The sequence below is a fragment of the Notamacropus eugenii genome, chromosome 1, assembly GCF_028372415.1.
Source record: "Notamacropus eugenii isolate mMacEug1 chromosome 1, mMacEug1.pri_v2, whole genome shotgun sequence".
Taxonomy (NCBI): Eukaryota; Metazoa; Chordata; class Mammalia; order Diprotodontia; family Macropodidae; genus Notamacropus; species Notamacropus eugenii.
The window spans coordinates 128723118-128740066 of NC_092872.1; the positions used below are offsets into that span (position 1 = coordinate 128723118).

Here is a 16949-nt window from a genome sequence, read left to right on the forward strand (position 1 = left end):
AACTCAGTGGATTGAAATTAAATGGACTAAAGGGAAGTTTTGAGATGGATAGAATGGGCATTTTCTTTCATCTCCTTTAAAAATTTTTATTGATGAGAAGCAGCTCAGAGAAGTAGACAAGAGAGACTTCCCACATCTGTCAGCTAAGGGGTGTATTCAGGCCAGGATTCCGTGGCTCATAAAGGAACCAAAGTATTGCTAATGGAAAAGTAAAGTGCCTTCCCCACCCCAAATCCATACCCAATGTCAACCTCAGAGAATTAAAGACATTCCCAAGCAACCCAAATACTTCCCAAACCGAAATATTTTCTAACTGCTATGTAGTAGATTTAATATCTGTGACTAGATCTAAAGCCTCCTTGAGTCTCTTTTTGCCTTATGCCATCCCCTTTCACATTCCATCAATTTACTACCTCCTTTAAAAAAAAAAAGATTTCTTTCTATTTGTCCCAAATTTATCTCAGAAGCTTCAAGGGAACCCCTGTTGTGCTAGTACTCTCAGCCACAGTTGACAACTTTATTCACCCAATTCACATTTCAAAGACTTTGATCATACCCTCTCTTAGACTTCAATTTTCCAAACTGAAGAGTCCTCATTTTTAAAACCTTTCAAGGGGCAGCCCCTCAATCATTTCTACTGCCCTTCTATGGACTCCTCTGCTGTTGTCCTTATGCTGTTAATGGAATGTTCCAAGTACAAACACACCAGGTCTAGTTCTAACCAAGGCAGGATGACACTTTCTATTCTGTTTCCCATTCCTTCCATGATGATGTCTCAGGAGCATTTGGTCCATCTTTCTACCCCTGAAAATATACCAGGTCATAGTCTGAGACTGCAATGAGCCCTGGATCCCTGTTTTGGATCGTAAGGAATAATTCAATGTCTTTCTTCCTGTAAACATAGTTTGGATTACTTTTCCCCAAATGCTTTATGTTTTCCTGGCTCAAATATCCTCTCCTACTTTTCTGCCCACTCACAACCTTGTGAGCTCCCTTACTACAAAACCTCTTGGTTTTATTTTCCAATATTCTTGATGATATCTGAAAAACCTAGAGATCTGATTACTCTCTCTTTTCAGGTCACTTAAAAAATTGTAAGCCTAGTCCAAGCAACAATCTCTGATAGTAACTCCTTGTTTACAATATTTTATACCTAACTGTGTTCATTTATCCCTAATCTTTTTTTTCTTACACTTAAAACACTGCCCAATCACATGGACTCTCAATTTTTTAAAAACCAGCCTTTAGGATATAGCCTTGCTTAGTCACTCAAAAAACATGTTATATACTATGTTCCAGGCACTTGGTGCTGCTTATCAGATATTTTTAAAGTCTGAATTATATGCACTGGTTCCAACATACCTACATGTTTTAACAGACCAGACACAACTTTCCTTTGTAAAAACCATGCTGCCATTTCCCAGTATGCCACATGTACTTAATCCTAAGTGATCTTACCCTTTGATTACAGATTCTGCACTTTTCAGCCCGCTGTTCTCCAGGCCCCCACTGGAACACTGGTGAGTCAGGATTCAAATTCGGATCTCCTCACTGCTCTATCCTTCAAACCTCTGAAGGACTACCATGTGGCAGGCCATTCTTCATCTCCAACAAAGCCTAAAAAAAAAAAGGAATGAGCTGAAACTGTAGCATGAGGCAGTGAAGTGAGAGGGAAAAGTCCCTTATAGCTTTAAAATTCTATAAGATCCTATATATCAACTTTATATCTCAAGACTTAGAAAGAAGTTGTAAGATTTGAAATGGGTGATTTAGGGTGAAATGAAATCAAGGCTTTATTTAAGGTCTTTAAAAGCTAGAGATTCTTTCCCTTCTCCTGACTATGTTAGGTATACTGTTGTGCTTCACGGCTGTAGGCAATGGTATGGATGGGATGTTTTTTCAATATTTCTCCAAGACTTAAAATTCCAACCGGTGCTCAGTCCTCACTTGGAATCATAGTGCCTCCAGGAATCCTAGTTCTACAAGACTCAAGACCTTCCTTAACCCTCCTCTGTACCAAATTTAAGTTTTGGTGGGCAAACCCCAGGAGCTAATGGAGCCAAGTAGGGAAGGTGCTGGCACCAACAGAGTTGCTACTTAACCAATACCCAATGAGTTCCACAGGAGGAAACAAGTCACACTCAAGTAGGCATGAGATATATAACTGTGCTTTAGGGGAACCTGACTCTGTTGTCCATAAATAAAGGGTCACTTAACCCAGAATCTTCCACAATTATCACTACTTAACTCCATTCACCTTGAAGAGGGAGAAAAAGGGAAGAGAATAGGCATGGGGAGAAATTGGCCCAGAAAATGGACTATGAAAGGAGACTGGAGAATTCTGGAAAAGGAGAAAAGGCCTGCCCAAGAGAGCCCAAACTTCTCCCATCCCAATCTCTATCCTAAGAACCTTTGTTTCTTTAGCTCTTAGACCCTATTTTCAGTTTCTCCATTGGCAGTACCCAATCCTCTGCCAACCTCCCCACCCTATCCCACGCACTCAAACCTCTTTGGAGCCCCCAGCCTCTTCATGCATCTGTCTTCCAGATGATCCCCACCTCTCTCCAGCCTGAATTTCTAACAAATGCAAGATGAGAAGGAATGATCAGGAGAATGCCTTGTACTTCAATCATTCTCAGGCTGTTAGGTTCAGTTTAAAGGAAAGGAAAATGAGACCAAAAGAATAAGAAAAAGTAAAAACCATTAATATAGCAGGGCAGGTTGTGTGCTATGTTTTGTCCAGCAAGTGAGGTGGTTGATATAATTCTGAAAATTGTTTGGACTTTGAAGGAGAAGTAAAAGGAGGGGATTAAGCAATCTGAGACATAAAGAAAATGACAAGGAAAGGAAAAAATGTGAATTTGCTTTCCTTATCTCACAAAGGCTACAGGAAATAAACGTTACACTATTGATTGCAAAGCTTTCTTCCAAGCTCATTGAATTCAAAACAACAATAACTTTTTGGCTTTAGCATCCTCAAGAGTCTGACTTTACCATGGAAAAAGCACTCACACTGGACCCAAAGGATCAGTATTTGTATCCCAACTCTGCCACTCACTACCTCTGTGTTATCTCAGGTGTTAACCTCAGTATCCTCATCTATAAAATGAGTGGGTTGGACTAGGGTCCCTTTCAACTCTAAATCCATGATCCTTACAAGAAAAAGAAAGAACTGCAGGAGGTGGGGAGAGAGAGAGATTGTTTCAAATAATGAATTTTACAGGTTCTATCTCTCTATTTCCTAGGGTGCCAACTACTCTTTTTCTGATTAATGGGTTTATCTGCTGGCCTGGAAATTTTATGTATTGAAAATATATTTTCAAGTGTGTATGTGTGTTTGTTTTTTATGTGAATTGGGGCAGAGCTGAGACTCTTCTTTCCATTCATTCAATTAAACCAACATTTTTAAGGGTCTATTATGTATAAGGGGCCTTGCTAGTTCCCACTAGGGGATGTGGACATCATCCCACCACCACTACCATAGCCCCTGAAACCCTCTCAATTTCTCTTTCTCCCCCCAACTCCTATAAACACATAGAACAAGATTAGAGAGAGCAATCAGAAACTAACTTCTAGGTTGCTGTCCATCAGGACCTGTCTGTCTTTACAAAGAAGTATTTAACAGCAATTGAGAACAAACATCCCTGCCTAACTTAAATGGACAGGATAACTTTTCCAAGTTGAGGCAATGTTCTAACCTACTACCATGAGTCCTGGCCTCCCAAGAAATCAGTGAAAGTAAAGACCTCAGATAGATTCTAGGACCTAGTCTCCTCAGTAGATTCCCTGACTATTTCCATGACCACAAAAGGAATGCAATTACAAAGCTTTTTAAGGTCTATCAAGTACTTTGTTCACAACAGGATTTTGGTGGATGAAGAACATGTTACAAAAGAACTAAGGTTCATTAAAGGATGATAGGATCATCATAAATTTATGCTGGAAGAGATAATGACCTCAGAGGTCACCTTGTCACAAAACCATAAGTCTTGAGCTGGAAGGGATTTCAGAAGTCATCTAATGCAAGCCCTTCATTAACAGATGAGAAGGCTAGGGAAGGCCAAGTGATATGACCAAGATTACACAGGGAATGAATGTTAGAGGTGGGATATGCACCCAAATCCTCAGATTCCAGAGAATAAATACCCTTGTCCACTGTACCATGCTGCCTTCTTTAGACACTATCTAGTTCAACCCCCTCCCTCATTTTACAGAAAAGGAAATGGGCCAAGGAAGTTAAGTGATTTACCCAAGGTCACACAAGCACATTTGACCATGACGTCAAATATATAAATATATATTCGTAGCCAGTTGAGTAAATATTCACCGAGGGAAGAGGGAAAGAGAGGAGAAGACATTGCTAGAAAAATCATAGTCACTACTGGGAAATAGGACACTGAAACTGCTTGAAGAGAGAAGTGAGACTGGGGCTCCCTGTTCCTCCAATTTCAGAGACTTCCAGGCTGAAAGCATAATGTTGTAGTGAAAGTCAGGATACATCCAGAGAAAGAAGTATGGAGTCCGAATGCAGATCGAAGCATACTATTTTCTCTCTTTTTTTTTTTGCCTTGTATCTTCTTTCTTGTGGTTTTTCTCTTTGGTTCTAATTCTCCTTTACAACATGATTAATGTGGAAATATCTTTAAGATGATTGGACATGTATAGCCTATATCAAACAGCACACCATCTTGAGAAGGGGAGAGGAGAGAGAGGGGAAGAAGATTTAGAAGGTCAAAATCTTATATAATTGAATGCTGAAAACTAAAATCAAACGCATAACTTTTTTTTAAAGTCAGGACACTTGGATTGAGATCCAGGCTCAGCCACTTACTAGCTATGCGACCTTGGGCAATGTGCTTACCTCTCTGGGCTTCAGTAGCCTCATTGACAAAAAGAGGGGATCAGACTGGAGTCCGCGGTCTCTAAGGGCTCTACCAGCTCTAAAACTATGATCCTACGGTGTCATTCATCACTGACACCCTGTCTGAGGACATTAAGTGACTCTCCTACTAGGGTGATGGTAGTAGGGCCAGAACCAGAGGTCCTGCTTAGCTCATAATAGTTCTGTGTGAGGATCAAGGGAAACAATGTTTAGAGATATTTTGCAAACTAAAGCCAGATCCCAGTGTGAGATGGTATTGTATACAGTGTTTTCTTCAAGGCTGGTTCTCTGGTTTCTTTCAGAGTGGGTTGCCTTGCTGGGCTACTTTGTCATTGCCCAATTGGCTTCACTCTTCTAGATCTCTCCAACATATACCAGAAATTCCTCTTCCTGGAAGACCTTTTCAGCTCTGGAACTCTATCCTCAGAAGCATCCACTCTTGGGACCCCTTGCTCTGATTGGAGAGTGAATGGTTCTTCCCAGAACCTCCATTTAAGGAGGGTATCCATGCCAGCTATCTCTTAATTTCCCCCAAGTCTACACTCTTCAGATGCCTGGGGTACCTTCTTCTCTTACCCTGCTCTGCTTTTCAATTTCCTTTTGTGTTGTCAACTCCATTAGAAAGTAAGGTCCAAAGGCAGAGGTGGTGTCTCTTTTTGCTTTTTGCTAGATTATTCTCAGAACTTATTTTGGACAGTACCTGGCACACAGTAAGCATTTATCAAATGCTTGTTGACTGACTTTTTGCGCACAGTGTGCCTCTTCTAGGGAAGTCAAATCCTGCCTGGCTCAGATGTGAGCACATGCACACCACACGTGGAAACACTGGAGGCAGTAGGAAGCAAAGAAGTGAAAACAGAACCAGGTGGGTAACAAGCCCTGCTGAGCAGGGTGGGTTTGCCACTGGCAGTCCGGGATTCTGATTCCTCTCAGAAGCTGACAAAGGCAGAGGGTAGGGAGAGGCATTAGGGTCAAAGAGGGACATGCGAGATACTCACCAATATCACTGCTATGGTTCTCCTGGGCAACTGCCAGCCCCTCCCAGGCCCTAATCCTCTCCCTCTCTACCTGCTCTTCTCCACCCTGTCATCCACCTCTGCCCTCCACACCAACCACCACCACCACCAATGCCAGGCTGGCAGCGAGACCTTTCTGGAGATCCAAAAGCACCTATCTCTGGGCCATTGATTCAGCTACCCTGCCTTGGACACAGGATGTTGTATAATATTTATGGAGCACAATAAATTCTGCATGACTGGCAGAAAGCAAAGGAAGTCACTTTGAATCTCACCTTCACCATCACTCTGGTTTCTCAGGAATGAGTGGGAGATAACTTCTGTTCTTTCATTTGGTGCCTGGGGCTAGAAAGGGGAGTGAGGGCAGGGTTTGGGAAACAAGCAGGAAATTACTCCCAGTGCGGCGATCAACATCCTTAAAAGCAAAAGACAAGTCACTTAAGCTTTCTGCAACTCCATCACCTCCTCTGTAAAATGAGGGGAAGCGGTCTAGATGATTGAAGGTCCCCTTCATCTCCTCCTCTGTCCTGTGAACCAATGGTCTAAGTTCAAATGGTTGCTCTGCCTTTCTCTCTGCAGTTCCATGATTTGCCTTCCTCACAGAAGGGTAATGGCACACAGGGAACTCAAACTAAATCAGATTACCCAAGTACATTCTATGAAAGTCAGAAATTTGCATATCTAAGACTCTACCGTGAAACCAGAAGGTCTGGATATCTGAGGATCTGTCATATGGCAGACAAATTAAACACAACCTGTCTGACCCCAGAGAAAGAGCTATGAACAATGTGTGGGATCTGCAAAGAGTCAGATTTGGGATCCATGGAAGGAAAAACTTTTCAACATCTAGAGCTATGACTCTGGGTTCAGGTCCTAGTTCCCCCACTAACTAGGCTGAGTAACTTTGGGCAAGTCATTTAACTTCTCTGGGACTCTTTTTTTGCCATTTGTTAAATAAGTAGATGATTCACATGACTCTAAAGGTCTACTTCTGTGAGTGAAATGGAAAAATCAAGGATCCAGATCGATCCCAGGGATGAATCCAATCAAATCATTCTCCTCCTCCCCATCCCCAAACCAAAACAGAACGATTATGATGTTCTAAGTCTAGGTTCTAATAGCACAAACAAGTCTCAGATCCTGAGAAACTCACATCCAAGTGATCAGAGGGGCAAAATTCAGACCAATGGCATAAATTGTCTCAATATAACTTTCCTAACAATTAAAGGTGTCTGAAAATGAAATGGGCTGCCTCTAGGGGAGAACAAGTTCCCTATCACTGGGAGTGTTCAAAGGGAGATTTAAAGACCATTTGTTAGGGGAGTTGTAGCTGAGGTCAAGATTCAAGTCAAGGTTGAACTAGATGTCATAATCAAATGTGATTTGGAGCTGGAAGAAACCTTAGAGACCATAGCCTATTCTAATCCATCCTCTACTCAGCTACCAAACCCTGTCCCCATCTCTCTCTCTCTCTTTCACACACACACACACACACACACACACACACACACACACACACACCCAATGTGGGCTCCCTCTTACCTCCAGGATCAAGCTCTCCTATGGTCTCTCCTCATCTTTCCAGTCTTCTTACATTTTATTTCCCCTCCATACACTCCAAACCAGCCAAACTGGCTGACTTGCTACTCCTCAAATATAATGTTCATTTCCCATCTCCACACCTTTGTACTGGCTATCCTCCATGCCTGGAAGGCTTTTCCTTCTCACTGCCACTACTGAATTTTCCTGGCTTCTTTTGAGACTCAGTGAACCCACCTTCCTCAGGAAGCCTTTCTGGGTCTGCCTCCACGCCCACTCCAGCTCATCTTTTCTCTGATTTTTGGCCAAGTATTCCGTGTGTATGTTGTGTGTGCCTAGTTATTCTCATGTTTGTCTCCCTTAATAATGTGAGCTTCTTGAGAGTAAAGACTGCCTTTGCCTCTGCGTCCCCAACACTTCTCACAGTACCTGGCACATGGTAGGCATTTAATATTTTGTAGATAAAAAAGGAACAGCAACTTGTCCAAGGTCACACAGGTCATACATAGTAGGGCCAGGAAATAGTCCAAGTCTTCTGACTCTAAATTCAGTGCTCTACAACATCATATTACTTCCTACACCATGCATGCCCTGAAATCCCTTCCCATTCAGCCATTACAAGATTTTCATTAGAGCTCAGTTGGTTACAGTTGTGTATTGACGCTATATTTCAGGAAACTGCCATACTTACTGTTCCCCATATGCAGCATTACATTTCCTATTGCTGCGCCTTTGCATAAGTTGTCCCCCATGACTGGAATTCTTCCTCATCTTCTTCGCTAGGAGCCAGATGTATTCAAGGTTTATCTCATCTTCTTACAAGAGCCCTTTCTCTCACCACTACCCAACTGTTAGCTTTTACCCCCATTACTGCTGAAATTACCTTGTATTTACTTTTTTAATAATTTATATGTATTTATCTATGTAATGGCAATGTTGTTTTGGATAAAATGTAAGCTTCTTGAGGGCAGTAACACTTTTGGTTTTAGTTTTTGTACCCATAATGTCCAACACATAGTAGTGTTAACTTGAACAACCTAACTCAAAAGCTTCTATATTTCAAACGTATGACCAGCCACCAGGAGGACTGAGCAAGAGAGTGTAGACTGATCAATGCAACCCATCCTTTCTAATGAAGAAACAACTTAAGGTAAGTGTCCTTTGGGTCAATAACATCCTCTTCATCTATAGAGGCCAGCACATCTTAGGAGATTACAGGAGAGAAACGGTACCATCTTCTCCTTCCACTTAATTCAAGTTAAAAGAGTATCTCTCACCAGAGTTATTCAAAACACAACTAGGCCTCCTTCAGGGCTCTGAGGAGAGCTCCAAGATTACAAGGTGACAGGGAAGGAATCAGGAGAGTCAAGGACACTTTTTATGCATAATGAGAGTTGTGTCATCCCCCTTACAGCCCCCCTGAAACAACTGGGAACTGACTCTGATTTCCTGGGTCTGTCCGTGCCTCTGATTCTGACCTTCACCCAGTTCCAGGCTACACAGTATCCTTCCTAATGAATTAGTCACTCAACTCCTAGGACAGAAGGAAAAATAGCCTATGGACTCACTCAAATGCTGGTACACCTAGAATCCTCCCTCTAATCCACTGGAGGCGCCTCACACATATGATATCATTCAGTTCTCATTTTTCTCCAGGATGACATCTCTCTAACAAGTAATCAGGGAAGAGCAATTGGTCCTTTCTCCCATTCTATCAAGCAGCGTTTCCCTAAGTGAACTCAAGAAAGTTTCCCATTTACCTTTTGTTGTGTGGAGCTCAATGCCACCATAATAGAACTGAAATATAGTACATCAATCACAACAAAATCCAACCAAAGATGTCCAGACTTTGCATCTAACCTAACAGATGATTCATTCACAAACCTCATGTGTCAAGCTATATTGCTTAATCCTACGGTGAAAATTTTAAATAGCACAAGTCCAGGAATGTGCTCATTAAACAAATATTTATTTGGTTTTTACTCTGTTCATCAGAGAAAAGATGAGCTGGAGTGGGCATGGAGGCAGACCCAGAAAGGCTTCCTGAGGAAGGTGGGTTCGCTGAGTCTCAAAAGAAGGTCCTAGGCCAATCACTCATGGGAATAAAGATAAATAAGAAATAGTCCCTGACCTCAACGAACTTATGATGTAGCAAAGGGATGCGAGACAAAAATGGGCAGATCTTCATAAGTAAAATACGGACAAAGTGCTTGGGGTGGGGTTTAGGGGAAGAAGAAAGTACATTTGGAAGTACTGGTGGTGATGGAAGAGGATGCTCAAAGAAAGTTTCATGGTGGAAAAAGACATTTAAGATGACTGGCAACATGAATAATGGCTAGAATTTCAACAAGCAGACATGGGAGTAGGAAGAATATTTGAGACATACAAAATAGCATGAGCAGGGCTAAAAATGAAAAAAACATGAGCAGAAAAAAAAATTAGTCATCTAGTTTGGCTGGAGTATAAGACACAGAATCAATCAATTAATCAATACGCATTTACTAAGTGCCTACTATGTGCCAGCTACTCTGCAAAGCATGAAGACATAGAGAGAAATAAGGCTGGAAAGGAAGGCAACAACTGGATTATGTGGTACAGTGTAAAGAATGCTGGATTTATAGCTGGAGGACCTGGGTTGGAATAATTCCAGCTCTGCAACTAATTCCTCGTGTTACCTTGGAATAGTCACTCAACTTCAGTTTTCTCAACTGAAGTTGAGAGTTGGAGGTGGATTAGATTGATTCAAATATTTCTTTCAACTCTTATTATCTCATAATTCTAAAAAGTTTAGAATACAAATCTAAGGAGTTCATTGAAAGCTTCCAAGTTAGGCAGTGACATTATCAGAAGAATCTTTAAATCACCAATCCTTTAAAGACGTTGTGCTTTTTATATTTACTGTCCGATGTTAGCATTTTTAAAAGACAAGAAAAAGATATTTGAATCATGTCCTCTGATTCCAAATATAGCATTCTTCCTACATAATTTAGCTACAGCCTTTCCTTCTAGACTTACTAAGTACTTATTAAACACCTAATACGTGCCAGGCACATGTTAAGAGCTGGGGATACAACACAGAGAATGTCCCCACTTGCAATGAGTTTACGTTATAATGGAGGGGACAAGCACATGTAGATACATGCACATATATGTATGTATAAAGCTCATATGTCTAGCACTAGTAAATACAACACAGTTAAAAACAAGGTGATTTAGGAAGTATGGTACTACCAATTATTATAATTAGGAAGATGAATGCAGTATGTAGGAGGTATTGGAGAGAAAAGAGTCAACGCAGAAAGACCTGTTAGGAAGCTCTTATGATGGTCCAGGTGAGAAGTGAGGGTCTAGAAGTACCTCCTATTGATGGGCGGCACAGAGCTGGGTGGACTCCTGTTCTTATTCCATATAATCCTGTGGCCAGCGAGGCCACTCAGACATATAGGTGCCTACACAATCACAGATGCGGTTGAAGGCATGCAACCACACAGTCAAAAGAACAGATTACAGTCACTTAGTCATGACCACATACAGGTACACAATCCTCCACGGAGACAGACCAAATCCTACATCTACCAAGCTACAGAGAAACACACACAATCAGGCATGCATTCATGAATTTATTCAGGTACATGCAGATAGTATACACAGATACTGTCTAATCAAAAATCACAAAGGCTCACACGCATGCACAGCGAATATGCAGCGCGTGCGCACACACACACACACACACACACACACACACACACACACACACCTCCCTTCTTCCTTCCCAGGCTCAGTAAGAGCAAAGAGCCTTATGTAACAGAGTCTATCTGATAAACTAGAAAGAGATAACCCAGTCCCTGTCCTGCGCTATGACCTCAGGATAGCCCAGTTCCCATCAAGGTTGGACCAGAGAAAAGAAGGGGAAGCTCCTCCCTTATGACAACCCTCCTCTCTGAGACTGCAGATGCCCAGACCGCAAAGCTGGGGCAGCCCCAATCTCGGCCAGGAGATCTCCTCAAGGAATTAAACTGGCTGTTTCCTTCCCTCTCTCCCTCTCTTTCTTTCTGTATTCACTCCTTTCTTAGCTTAAGACCCTCGAACTGCACAGGGATATATTCCCCACAACCTTTACCTCCCCCCCCCCCACACACACACACACACTGCTAATCAATGAAGACAACATCACCATAAACCAGAACTTCTGGCATTCCTCAAACTATGAAACTCTCTATTCCACAGTCATACCAGCCTGCGAACTTTCCTGGCAGAGGCACTGGGGCAGCAGCCAACTCAAAAGTACTCTCACTTATAATCTCCCTGCCAGGGACTCCCTTCAGCCCACACTGGGAACTCCAAGCTGGCTCTCCCTGCTCAGCCTCTGCAAGCAAGCTCATTGAGTGGCAGGGCATAAAGCTAGGGTTTCCCAAGCTGGAAGGATCACAGATGATTGTGAAGAGGCCCATGAAGACCAGAGCCATGAAACTACGACTAATATTTGGTAACAAAGGAGAACTGTAAGGTCTGTGAGGGAGAGAAGCCAACCTCTTCAACCCCCCAGGCTCTCCCTCTACCTCTTCCAGATTAGACCTACTATCAGGCCAAGAGGGAAACCTAAGCCACTGCATTCCAAACAGTTGTCTAGCGGGAGTAGTAAACTAGGAAGCAAGGGAATACAAAATGAAAAAACATTAAGAAGCCCTAGATTCAACAAGTGAGGCAGAGGTGTGCCTACCACAAACTTCAATTAAGAATCAAATTTACCAGCTAGCCTTTCTTCCTTCCCTGTTCCCTCCTCCCTCATTCTAGAAATAAACAAAATAAGTAATGAGCTACCTCTGTCAATTACAATCATTGAATTTTCTTTGTGGAATTGAAGTGAATGGGAGAAGCACTATGGGACTGGAGAAGGGCAAATGAGTTGATTTTCAAAAGCTTAGGAGAAAGTAATTACTTCAAGCTCTAGTCTGGCATGCTTGACATCGATTGTAGGTAAAATTCTAGGACAGGATTATCAAAGGCATATTTTTCAAGGTTTCAGTAATTCATTCACTCATTTATTCATATAACATTCTGTTATATCTAGGGCTCTACAAAATTCTGCCCCTCCAAGACTGATGGGACAGAATAACATACAAGTGCCATACCTGAAGTGCATCCTAGACTGTCTCAGGAAGGATCTATTATAGACCCAACTGGAATAGTATTTTGATCCCAAGTCATCTGGGAAGTAGCCAGCATAGACACATTACATATGCAGCCCAGGGGAGGACAGATATAGACATAATACATGATTCTCCAGACCACTTTAGCAAGGGTTGGTGTACTAGGAGAAAAATACCCATGTCAGAGATCCCACAGCATAACTATGCCATTACCAAACTCTTTAAGCCCAGACAGATGTGTCACTCTCCATATACAACTAAATCTTCCACAAAGTTTCCCAGGAAGAACTACTCTATTAACTAACTGGGAACTACTCTTCCTTATCTTTCAGTCTCCCCATTACAAGACATCCCTGTGTGCTTGTAAGGTGTACAATATAATTCAGCTGTGATTTGGCATGGGATTTTCCTTTTCCAAAGTGCTGGCCCAATTTGCTACCCCCAGCTAATTTGCACTGAATGTTGTGAGTACTCTGGCCATGGTGCTGACACACAGTATTGTGTATGGAACACTGTGCTATAGTCTCTACTTTCATGGCACTTCACATCTAGAAAGGGAAGTAATGATTCCTAAGAGTCAGCATGAACTAATTAAGAATAAGTCATGCCAGACTAATCCTCATTTCCATTTTGTCAGAGATCCTGGACAGGAAGATGAAGAGAATGACCTGGAAATAGTACAACTAGATTCCACTATAGCATTTGACATGTCCCACAATATCCTTCCAAGCAAAATGGAAATCTATAGACCAAATAAGAAGAATTAAATAGATTTGAAACTGGCAAATGAACTGAAGTCAGAGACCTTGTCTCTAGGGCTGGAAGTGACATCAGAGGCCATGCAGTCCAATCCTTTCATTTTACAGATGAAGAAACTGAGGTGCAAAGAAATTAGATGATTTGCCCAAAGGCATACAGGTAGTAGGAACAGAACCAAGAATTTAATCCAGGTTCTCTGATTTATAAATCAGCATGCTTTTTGCTGTATTATGCTGCCTCTTCATAATTAATGGTTCAGTGTCAACCTGGAGGGAAGTCTCTAGTGGAACATCACAGCATTTGGTCCTCAGCCCAGTTTTGTCCAACATTTTCATCAATGACATGGATGAAGGTATAAAAGGGCATAGCTCATCCAATTTCTGAATACAGAAAGCTGAGAGTAGAAACTAATAAACAGAATGATAGAATCAGGATCCAAAAAAATCTTTTAAATGAAAACAAACAATTTAAACAGAAGCTAACAAGATCAAATCATATGGATAATGTAAAATCCTAAATTTGATTTAAAAATCAAATGTATAAGTACAAGACTGGGGAAGGGAAAGTGACTATAAAATACTTAATGTGAAAAAATCTAGGTATTTCAGAGTACTTTTAGCTCAGTGAGTCAACAGCATGATGTGGCAGCCAAAAAGAACCCCAATATGACCTTTTGCTGCATTAATGTAACATTCACAATGAAAAAGGTGATAACCCTGCTGCACTCTGTCCTAGTCATATGACATCTAGAAAAATGTGACCATTTCTGATCATTTCCGAAGCAATACTGACAATGCGGAGCATATGCAGAGAAAAGTGGCCAGGATGGTGAAAGGAAACTACAGGAACATTTAGCCTGGAGAAGAGATAGTTTAAGAGGGAAATTATATCTGTCCTCAAATATGTGAACAGTTGTCATATGAAGAATAACTAGACCTGCTCTGCTTGGTCTTGTAAAGTAGAACAACACTAACATGGAAGCAAATTCCAACTCAACATTAGAAAATGATTGCTAACAATCTATTCAAAACTAAAATGAACTACCTTTAAGGGTAGTGAGTTTCCTGTCAACAGAAGTCCTCAAGAAGAGGTTAGATGACCACTTCTCAAGGACATCATAGAGGAAGGATTCTCATTCATATTCATATTCATTCTCTCTCTCTCTCCCTCCCTCCCTCCCTCCCTCCCTACCATGTATATGTGTGTATGTCTCTCTCAAGAACTTTGGATTTGATTGTGCAATATGGGAGACACTGGCACAGGACCACTCAGCATGGCGTGCCCATATCAGAAAAGGTGCTGTGCTCTGCGAGCAAAGCAGAATTGAGACAGCACAAAGTAAACACATGATGCACAAATTTGGAGTAACCACCCCAAATATTCATACATACTATATGTGGTAGAGCATTCTCAGCTAGTATTGGTCTGATCAGCCAGTCAGACACATTGAAACTTGAGTTTATCATGGTAATGTCATTTTGGTCCTCTTTGAAAACAAAGGACAACCATATGTGTGTTTATTTCTGTATACATATACTCAAGTATGTGAATTTTATAGTGTAATGATACTTTAAAATCTCACAGAAAAGTAAATGTCATGTCTAAAATAATTATGAAGATGATTTGGTTAATTCCTCCTTTCTAGAAATACCAACTTTTTCCAGTGATCCACAAATACCTGCAGGCTAACATCACCTGTTAATATGGGAGCTCCAGATTCCTGTTTCCCAAAATAAAAATTGTTATGTATCTGAGATGGGTTCCCTTTGGACAAAAGGAACCAGTTCCCCCTTTTTCAGTGTAATATAACATGGAATTGGAAATTAAGTTTGTAAGAGTTTCTGGCCATCATCCAATGGGGCTTTGAGAGGATTCTTGAAATTTTCATACTCAGGAATATCTCCAAATCCAACCCGAAAAGAGATCTCCAATATCCTAATTCTGACATTCTATAATTCTAGAATTAAAATTAACATTAAAGATCACCCCATTCAGGAGTTCAGGCTCCATAGACACCCAAGGAATCCGTGGATAGATTACAGGAATTCTATTATTTTGGGGGATTATATTTTTCTAACTCTGAGGAAGAGTTCATAGGTCTCACCAGGCTGCCCAAGGGATCAGACACAACACAACAAAGGTTAAGAAGCCTTTGTAGTCCAATCCTTACATATACAGATGAAGAAACTGAGATACTGAGAGAACAAGTCACTGCCCATGGTCATACAACAAGCTAATGGAAAAAGCTAGGATGGTGCCCTAGGTCTACTGACTTTCAGTTAAAACTCTTTGTGCTATAAGAGCAGGGCCATGGGAGTCAGACCCCACAGAAGGAACAACCAAGCACTAAAGAGTCTAGTGAGAGATCTCCCCAATCCCACAAATCGCAGGTCACAAGGATTCAGATCTCTCCCCTACTGTCTCCTTCACATTCCAAGAAGTTCTGCTACAAGCACAATCCTCTGCCTTCCCAACTAAACTTTAAAGGAAACTCAGTTTCATTCTAGATGAGCACTGAAGGAAATTCAAAAGGGTACAGAGATAAACAGGGCAATTTTATTACTGTTTTACATTTAATATACACTTAAAAGAAAACACTTCTATAACCGAAGTTCATAGAGATTCTTTTGGGGTTTTTTTGTATACTGAAATGTTAATGTTTGTATATTTAAAAACTAACAAAAATAAAATTTAATTTTAAAAAAGAACACCCCTCTCTCCCACACTGGGGTTGCCTAAATCTGGCACATAAAAGCAAAGCAAAGTAGGTGCAAGTGTTTGAGATTAAATGTATAAAGCTGTTTATATGGAGCCCAGAAGAAAGAAGAAGAGACAGATAAGACCTTGTCACAGCAGAGAAGTTTAGATGTGGCATCGGAGAATTCTGAAGTGTCTTTCCCCCAAGTCTGTGGATGTATTCTCTAGAAGAGCTTTATATGTCAGATCATGCTACCAAGCTGTGGGCACAGGGAAATCCAAAGGGATTGGCAGGAATACAGAATCACAAGATGGGTAGGAACCTGAGAGATCGTCTACCCATCCAAGCCTATCCATGACCAACAATCCACTCTGTGACACCCTCAACAAGTGATCATTCCTCTTTCACCTGAAGGTCTTCAGGGAGGGAGAAGCCACTCTCTGTTGAAGAAGTCCACTTCACTTAGGGGCTGCTCTAATTGTAAGGATATTTTGTCTACTGGTGCTACTACTGTCCCCATTTTGCAGATTAAGAAATTAAGGCTGAACAGATTAAGTGACTTGCTCAAGTTCACATAACTAGAAAGTGTCTGAGGCATGAGGTGAATGCAGATCTTCCTGATTCCAATAGACTCTTTCCACTCTGCTTCCTAGCCACCCCATTGTGCCAAGAAGAACAAATCTAAAGCCTCTTCCACATGCCAGACTTTCAGATATTTCAAAACAGCTGTCTCTCCTCTCTAAGCCTTCTTTCCCTAGGCTGAATAATTCCAGTTTCTGCAACATATCTGGCATGGTCACCATTCCCCTCATGATCCTGGCCACCTTCCTACAAATGTTCTCCAGCTTATTAATATCATTCCTAAAATGGTAAAAATGGTCCTGAACACAATATTTCTTACAGAA

General features: G+C 41.3%; 1 protein-coding gene across 6 annotated transcripts in view; it reads right to left on the minus strand.

Annotated features, from left to right (window-relative positions):
- MEGF11 (multiple EGF like domains 11) overlaps positions 1 to 16949 on the minus strand; it is a 475650-nt gene that overhangs the window by 409338 nt on the left and 49363 nt on the right. For all 6 annotated transcript variants that reach the window (XM_072614460.1, XM_072614458.1, XM_072614449.1 and 3 more), the window contains exon 2: positions 1459 to 1617. The gene's annotated coding sequence lies outside the window, so the exon portion shown is untranslated. The remainder of the gene's footprint in view (positions 1 to 1458; positions 1618 to 16949) is intronic.